This window comes from Rattus norvegicus, chromosome 20 (genome assembly GCF_021556685.1).
Source record: "Rattus norvegicus strain SHRSP/BbbUtx chromosome 20, alternate assembly SHRSP_T2T, whole genome shotgun sequence".
In the NCBI taxonomy this organism is placed as follows: domain Eukaryota; kingdom Metazoa; phylum Chordata; class Mammalia; order Rodentia; family Muridae; genus Rattus; species Rattus norvegicus.
The window spans coordinates 13,384,087-13,392,959 of NC_141553.1; positions in this window are offsets into that span (position 1 = coordinate 13,384,087).

Consider the following 8,873-nt stretch of genomic DNA (forward strand, 5'->3'; position numbering starts at 1 on the left):
GCATCCCTCCGTCCCTTCCTGGCAGGCCCTGCCTCCAAAAAACCGACCTGCCCTTCCCCCAGAGGCTCCTCCCTAAATACTCCTGACATCTTGGTCTCCTAGGCCCCACTTCTCTCTCCCCAATTCCCCTCTCTCTCCTCCTCCTCTTCTCTCTCTCTCTGTGCACACCTCCTTTCTTTCTCTTCACCACATTCCCCCCATTCCCCAGGGAGACTTCCCTGACCTTGGTCCTTGGGGCCAGTGGATTCGCCAGCGAGCAGTTCCCCAGTAATCCTGTGTTTAATGTAATCTGATCTGGCTTGAATTGGGGCTCATTTCACCAGCAGAGAACTAAGTCATCAGTTTTTATCCTAGAAAAAGAATTTTAAACACTCCACGTAATACATTGAAAGTAGACGTGCCACACACACACACAAACAGCTTTTAAAAGCAAAGAATAGGGGTTGGGGATTTAGCTCAGTGGTAGAGCGCTTGCCTAGCAAGCGCAAGGCCCTGGGTTCGGTCCCCAGCTCCAAAAAAAAAAAAAAAAAAAAGAGCAAAGAATAACTCAATCTCTATACAATTATAAATTATAAAGTTATAAATTGTAGCCCTGGGAAGGAATGCAGTAGTTCAGGGGAACAGCTTGTACACACCGTGCCCAGGGTCGGTCCTCGAAGCATTTAGTCTGTAAAATCTTAAATCTTTTGAATTAACATTTATTTTTACAGTATTAAGGATGAAAACTTTAAATCGTGCATCAAAATTCTTGGAATTCCAGCAAAGCTACAGACAGCAGTAGACAAAAAAAAGTCTGAAATTCTTGTCGGAACACAGTCCAAGAATGGAGTCCTGTGAAGAGAATTCTTGTATAAGGGGGAAACTGAGTGCTTGTCTTGTGACCTCAGTTTCTTCAAAACACAGAAATGTTCTTTGAATGCGCTTCCTGCTCCTCCCAGGTGTAGATAGGTGTGAGTTTACTTCAGATCGTTGTGTTTTATAAAAAAATTGAGTGCCAGGAACGTGTTTGAGAGAGGGGAGGTATGGTGTGGGGGAGGGGTGCCTCCTCAGACCCATGCTGAGGCATCATTTTCCCTGAGAGACCAGCCACACAGAACGGACATAGTATAGAATAGAGTTTATTCAGGGCACGGGAAAGGGAGTTGGGAAGGGAGGAGAGAGAGAGAGAGAGAGAGAGAGAGAGAGAGAGAGAGAGAGAGAATGAATATGAATATAGACGAGAGGCCAGCCAGGAACACGTGGAGAGAGAGGAGGAGGGTGAGGAGGGGGTAAGCAGCCCCTTTTATAATGAGTCAAGCATACCTAACTGTTGCCAGGTAACTGTGGGGGCAGAGCCTAGAAGAAAATGCTAACCCAGATTACTCATTACTGCTTGCTACTGTTAGTCAATTAAACGTTTTAACCATTCTTTATATGCCTCTATGGAAAAACACGGTTTCGATGAAGATCTAAAAGTCTGATTGGTTAACGTGTCAGGGATTGTGGGAAGCTGAGATTCGCCAGGTCTGACGCCAAATGGTCTTGGGCTATCTTTAGCTTTTGATAGCTTTCAATAGGTATTCCTGGTCCACCTCTGTGTTTGACCTAACGCCCTCATGCTTGTGCCGATTGTGTGAGTAAACCCTTTTGGAATGTGCAAACAGACCTTTAGCCTCCACAGCACAAAGATGAGGGGGAGCCATCAGATGTGAGGCTGGTAGCAGAGATGTTCTTGTTTTGCTGTATCTGAGGTTCAAACTGAGGGGTCCAGAAACCTTGGAATAAACATTTTCCCATCCCCCTTCCCCCCCCAAAGCATACTGGGCTCCTCGGAGGGAACCACGGACAGGACAACAGATCGTTAGTCAACGCCCAGCCCTGACTTAGGAAGGATGAGTCTGGAGTCAGTCAGCTCCCTGCTAGAGGAGATAACAAGGCCATAAAATACCCCATCCAAAGACCAGCCTGGAGACCCCCACAAGGATGGGGAAATATCTTATCTCTGGATGGGCCATCGGCGCTGGGCTGCCTTATATGGTTTGAGCATCCCATCCCGTGGTTAAACGTTCAAGACACAGGAATGCAGCCCACTGACCACTTGGATGCGAGTCAGTCAGAAACTGACCCATGTAACATCCCCAGCACCCACCAATGAAATTTTAGATTACGTAACTCTAACTAACCTCCTCCCCCACCCCCGCCACCCCGCAGTTTCCTGTGAAAAGGCTTACTCGCCTTTGTCTGTGGTCGCCATCTTGATGAATGCTGGATTTCTGCAGAATACAACCCTCTCTGTTTTAACATACAAAATCTGGGGGATTCTCCTCTGTGATTCTTGTACCCTTACACGATCAGTGCATTTTAAAGTCCAGATTTATGGGGTTGGGGATTTAGCTCAGTGGTAGAGCGCTTACCTAGGAAGCGCAAGGCCCTGGGTTCGGTCCCCAGCTCCGGAAAAAAAAAAAAAAAAAAGAACCAAAATAAATAAATAAATAAATAAATACATAAATACATAAATAAATACATAAATAAAGTCCAGATTTATGGCTTTCTTGTTACTGAAGAAAAAAAAAAAAGTCACCATATTGGAACATCATAGTATTGGAGGTAACCTGAATCATCGTCCCTTTGTTTGCCTCAAGAATATTTTATTCTACCTGAAATGGGCGCTATGATTTTCTATGGATAAGTGTGAAACAAAGGAAAGAGGCCTCTGGATTAGGACAGGAAAAGAGAGAGGGGGGAGGGGGAGGGAAGAGGGAAGGGGGAGGGGAGGGGAGGGGAGACAGAGACACACCCAGAGGATCTATGAACTCAGTATGGACTCATCAGTGAGAGTCTAACCTTACAGAAATCCTGGAGTCTGTGGAGCACACAGGCAACCAGAAGTTTTTCTCCACCAGTCTCGGTATACGTTGGGGTCACGAGGCACACAAATAATGAGGAAGGACCATGGAAGTCAGGGTAAACCAAGGGCAATTTTATCCACTTCCTGCTGGGAGGTGGGGGATGGGTCCGGTTAGGGTCTCAGTCTCCGGAGCTGACAAAGACCTTAAAAGAGCTCAAGCAGTCTCCTTTTGAGGGGATAATAAGAGGGAATTCATAAACTGAGGAAGGTTAGTTCTCAAGCCCCGGATGTTGCGGCAGATAGCAAGCTGGTGGATAGACTCAAGGATATTCTTTTTTTTTTTTTTTTTTAATTAACTTGAGTATTTCTTATATACATTTCGAGTGTTATTCCCTTTCCCGGTTTCCGGGCAAACATCCCCCTCCCCCCTCCCCTTCTTTATGGGTGTTCCCCTCCCCATCCTCCCCCCCTTGCCGCCCTCCCCCCAACAATCTAGTTCACTGGGGGTTCAGTCTTAGCAGGACCCAGGGCTTCCCCTTCCACTGGTGCTCTTACTAGGATATTCATTGCTACCTATGAGGTCAGAGTCCAGGGTCAGTCCATGTAGAGTCTTTAGGTAGTGGCTTAGTCCCTGGAAGCTCTGGTTGCTTGGCATTGTTGTACATATGGGGTCTCGAGCCCCTTCAAGCTCTTCCAGTTCTTTCTCTGATTCCTTCAACGGGGGTCCTATTCTCAATTCAGTGGTTTGCTGCTGGCATACGCCTCTGTGTTTGCTGTATTCTGGCTGTGTCTCTCGGGAGAGATCTACATCCGGCTCCTGTCGGCCTGCACTTCTTTGCTTCATCCATCTTGTCTAATTGGATGGCTGTATATGCATGGGCCACATGTGGGGCAGGCTCTGAATGGGTGTTCCTTCTGGGTCTGTTTTAATCTTTGCCTCTCTATTCCCTGCCAAGGGTATTCTTGTTCCCCTTTTAAAGAAGGAGTGAAGCATTCACATTTTGATCATCCGTCTTGAGTTTCATTTGTTCTAGGCATCTAGGGTAATTCAAGCATTTGGGCTAATAGCCACTTATCAATGAGTGCATACCATGTGTGTTTTTCTGTGATTGGGTTACCTCACTCAGGATGATATTTTCCAGTTCCAACCATTTGCCTACGAATTTCATAAAGTCATTGTTTTTGATAGCTGAGTAATATTCCATTGTGTAGATGTACCACATTTTCTGTATCCATTCCTCTGTTGAAGGGCATCTGGGTTCTTTCCAGCTTCTGGCTATTATAAATAAGGCTGTGATGAACATAGTGGAGCACGTGTCTTTTTTATATGTTGGGGCATCTTTTGGGTATATGCCCAAGAGAGGTATAGCTGGATCCTCAGGCAGTTCAATGTCCAATTTTCTGAGGAACCTCCAGACTGATTTCCAGAATGGTTGTATCAGTCTGCAATCCCACCAACAATGGAGGAGTGTTCCTCTTTCTCCGCATCCTCACCAGCATCTGCTGTCACCTGAGTTTTTGATCTTAGCCATTCTCACTGGTGTGAGGTGAAATCTCAGGGTTGTTTTGATTTGCATTTCCCTTATGACTAAAGATGTTGAACATTTCTTTAGGTGTTTCTCAGCCATTCGGCATTCCTCAGCTGTGAATTCTTTGTTTAGCTCTGAACCCCATTTTTTAATAGAGTTATTTGTCTCCCTGCGGTCTAACTTCTTGAGTTCTTTGTATATTTTGGATATAAGGCCTCTATCTGTTGTAGGATTGGTAAAGATCTTTTCCCAATCTGTTGGTTGCTGTTTTGTCCTAACCACAGTGTCCTTTGCCTTACAGAAGCTTTGCAGTTTTATGAGATCACATTTGTCGATTCTTGATCTTAGAGCATAAGCCATTGGTGTTTTGTTCAGGAAATTTTTTCCAGTGCCCATGTGTTCCAGATGCTTCCCTAGTTTTTCTTCTATTAGTTTGAGTGTATCTGGTTTGATGTGGAGGTCTTGGACTTAAGTCCACTTGGACTTAAGCTTTGTACAGGGTGATAAGCATGGATTGATCTGCATTCTTCTACATGTTGACCTCCAGTTGAACCAGCACCATTTGCTGAAAATGCTACAGGCTTATAGGACAGTCTAGCCACTGTCAGAAATAGCAGAACAAAGTAACACTAGAGATAATCTGATGTTGAGAGGCAAGCGCAGGAACCCAAGCAACAGAAACCAAGACTACATGGCATCATCGGAGCCCAATTCTCCCACCAAAGCAAACACGGAATATCCAAACACACCAGAAAAGCAAGATCTAGTTTCAAAATCATATTTGAACATGATGCTGGAGGACTTCAAGAAAGACGTGAAGAACTCCCTTAGAGAACAAATAGAAGCCTACAGAGAGGAATTGCAAAAATCCCTGAAAGAATTCCAGGAAATCATAAATAAACAAGTAGAAGCCCATAGAGAGGAGTCACAAAAATCCCTGAAAGAATTCCAGGAAACCATAAATAAACAAGTAGAAGCCCATAGAGAGGAGTCACAAAAATCCCTGAAAGAATTCCAGGAAAACACAATCAAACAGTTGAAGGAATTAAAAATGGAAATAGAAGCATTCAAGAAAGAACACATGGAAACAACCCTGGATATAGAAAACCAAAAGAAGAGACAAAGAGCTGGAGATACGAGCTTCACCAACAGAATACAAGAGATGGAAGAGAGAATCTCAGGAGCAGAAGATTCCATAGAAATCATTGACTCAACTGTCAAAGATAATGTAAAGCGGAAAAAGCTACTGGTCCAAAACATACAGGAAATCCAGGACTCAATGAGAAGATCAAACCTAAGGATAATAGGTATAGAAGAGAGTGAAGGGGGCTGGGGATTTAGCTCAGTGGTAGAGCGCTTACTTAGGAAGCACAAGGCCCTGGGTTCGGTCCCCAGCTCCGAAAAAAAGAACCAAAAAAAAAAAAGAGAGTGAAGACTCCCAGCTCAAAGGACCAGTAAATATCTTCAACAAAATCATAGAAGAAAACTTCCCTAACCTAAAAAAAGAGATACCCATAGGCATACAAGAAGCCTACAGAACTCCAAATAGATTGGACCAGAAAAGAAACACCTCCCGTCACATAATAGTCAAAACACCAAACGCACAAAATAAAGAAAGAATATTAAAAGCAGTAAGGGAAAAAGGTCAAGTAACATATAAAGGCATACCTATCAGAATCACACCAGACTTTTCACCAGAAACTATGAAGGCCAGAAGATCCTAGACAGATGTCATACAGACCCTAAGAGAACACAAATGCCAGCCCAGGTTACTGTATCCTGCAAAACTCTCAATTAACATAGATGGAGAAACCAAGATATTCCATGACAAAACCAAATTTACACAATATCTTTCTACAAATCCAGCACTACAAAGGATAATAAATGGTAAAGCCCAACATAAGGAGGCAAGCTATACCCTAGAAGAAGCAAGAAACTAGTCGTCTTGGCAACAAAACAAAGAGAAGAAAAGCACACAAACATAACCTCACATCCAAATATGACTCAAGGATATTCTAAGGCATCTGTCTTATCTCAACGTTTATGGGGCTCATGAAGACCAGGTAGAATGGGGTGGTGGTCCAATGCCTGGAATCTGGGCTCCTCAGTACACTGTTGGGAAACCATTTTGAGAAAATTCTTTCTGAGTGCAGCTTTAAGAGTCAAAAATTTGTTCTATCACTGGGAACCCACTGCAGAGACCAGATAATACAGTCAGAGCAGCCCGCAAGAGCTGGTCCACTACAAAGGACTTTCAGAAAGAGACACGTAGGTGCCAATGATCCGATACTTGTGTGTTAGAACACATCCTAGAGTGGAGTTTTTGGGGGAGTTCTGGGTGCTCGTGAGAAAACTCCAAGAAAACAAGAGTGTCACGACCTGTTTCTTCAAAACACTGGAGTGGAGTGTGCTGTGCGTCTCCCACGCGTATCAGAATGATTCTCTCAACTCTCAGAGCATAAACTGTCCGATGCTCTGAATAAAGCTGGCTGGCCACTGCGTGGAGCACTAGCCCAACTCCGTCCGTTCCACCGAGGCCCAACTGCTTCTAGAATGGTGACAGATTCTGTCCTCATTGAAGCAAAGAACAAACCACTGAAGACAGTGGCAATTTTTTCTCCGCCTGTAAGATGTACCAATTCAAGCCAGATTAAAATATACACGATTGCAGGGTTATTGGGAAGCTGCTCCCAGCTAAGTTCACTGGCCCAAGGAAGGCCAGGGAAGTCACCATGGGGGAGAAAGAGGACCGAGGTGGTGGTGGGGGAGCTAGAAAGTGGGCACACAGAAGGAAGAGGGAGGGCGGCAATAAGAGGAAGAAAAAACATATGGGTTATACAGCAAAGAGCCTCTGGGGGTGTGGGTGTGGGGCACAGCTCAGCCCCGCCCCCCTAGAAAATTCAGGCTTGAGGGCGGGGCATGCCAGACATACTGAGGGATGCTGGGAGAACCTGAAGGCCAGGTCTGCTTTGTTATGTAAAATATGCACCTCAGCCCCTTGTCCTAGAGTCTGAACCCAAACAGCCCAGAAAAAGAATGGTCCCCAAGTAGAAGTGTAGCAAAATAAGACAAAAAGTAAACTACTGTCTGACCCTCCCCCCACACCTCCACCCCCCATCTGCGTTTGACCCCTGCTGAAGCCTTGCTGATGCATGTGGAAGCCTTTCGTTCCTAACAAAAGAACGCCCTGGCCCTGAAGTGACACGCCAGGGTCGTACACGTGGGCGATAATTGGTTCCGGATTGGTTCCTGTCCTTTGTTCCTCTTTCTTTGTTCTTGAGGGCGTAAGCCAGTTTTTCCACTGTGCTTCCTGTAATTTTCCACCCAGAGAACTTTGGGTACAGATTCAGTGAATCAAGTAAAAGATTCTGCATTCTCATAACGTGAACGACCCGAGTATGCGTTTCTTCTTAAACCTCGCAGGCCTACGTTGGGTTCTTGGTACCGTGTCAGCGCAGGCGCGGACAAACTACTTAAGGCATTAGTCAGAGGTTGCTGCTTATGAAAGCCAACCAGAAATCCTGGTAATACCGTGATATATAAAATGAGTCAGCGTCTTGAGGTTTTGAAGCAGTCTCACTCATAGAGTAACCCAGGCTGGCCTAGAACTCACAATCCTGCCTCACTCTCCAGAGTGCCGCTAGAACGAAGCCTAAGCACACCTGACTGAAGGTTTGCAAAATGAAAAGTCGTTAACAGAGTCAAGCAAAACCTTGTTGGTTTGGTTTCTGTTTGGTTTGTTTACTTAGTTATTGAGACAGGGTCTCCCTTGGAGTCTTACCTGGCTATGAATTCAGAGACCCAACAGCCTCTGCCTCCCAAGAGCTGAGATTAACAGTGTGTGTCACTACACAGACCAAAACCTTTATTTAGTAAAGAAAAAAAAAAAGACTTATTAAGTGTTCAACAAAAATACCACTCTCTTTAAAGATTCTAAAGTGGAAATTGAAATTCTTAAGCAACACAATCGTGGACCCTTGATACCAAGTCTCATTTAAAACCAACAATGCATTAATGAGATGGCTCACTAGGTAATGGTCCAAGGCACCTGACTCCTGACACGCAGGAGCCACTATAATGAGCGAGCGATAATGAGCGAGCGTGGAGTGGAAAGATGGGAGAGAAGGAGAAGCTGAACAGTTTGCGCCCTATAAGGAGCATGCTGAGGAACAGTCTGATGTGAGGAGCCTGCACTGCCACCTGAGGCCATGGTGATGTCACCCCCACACCCCCAACTCTCCCCGCCCGTGGTCCTGCAGCAGCAAGGACCTATTCAACATCCAGGGCCCTGTTACCACCAAAGATCACCAACATGTCTCTGTTCAGGGCTGCCTGGGGGCCATGTTGATGTCCAAAAGCTCAGCAGAGCTGACCCACCCCTCAGTAGCTGAAGAATGTAAGAGTTGGTCGTCCCACACTTCACCTGGCAGCTCAAGAAGAGCTGGTCAAGGGTGAGAGTGGGAGAGCTGGTTCCACTCCTTCCCACTGGGGAGAGCAGATCCGGTCCCTTGCGGGGC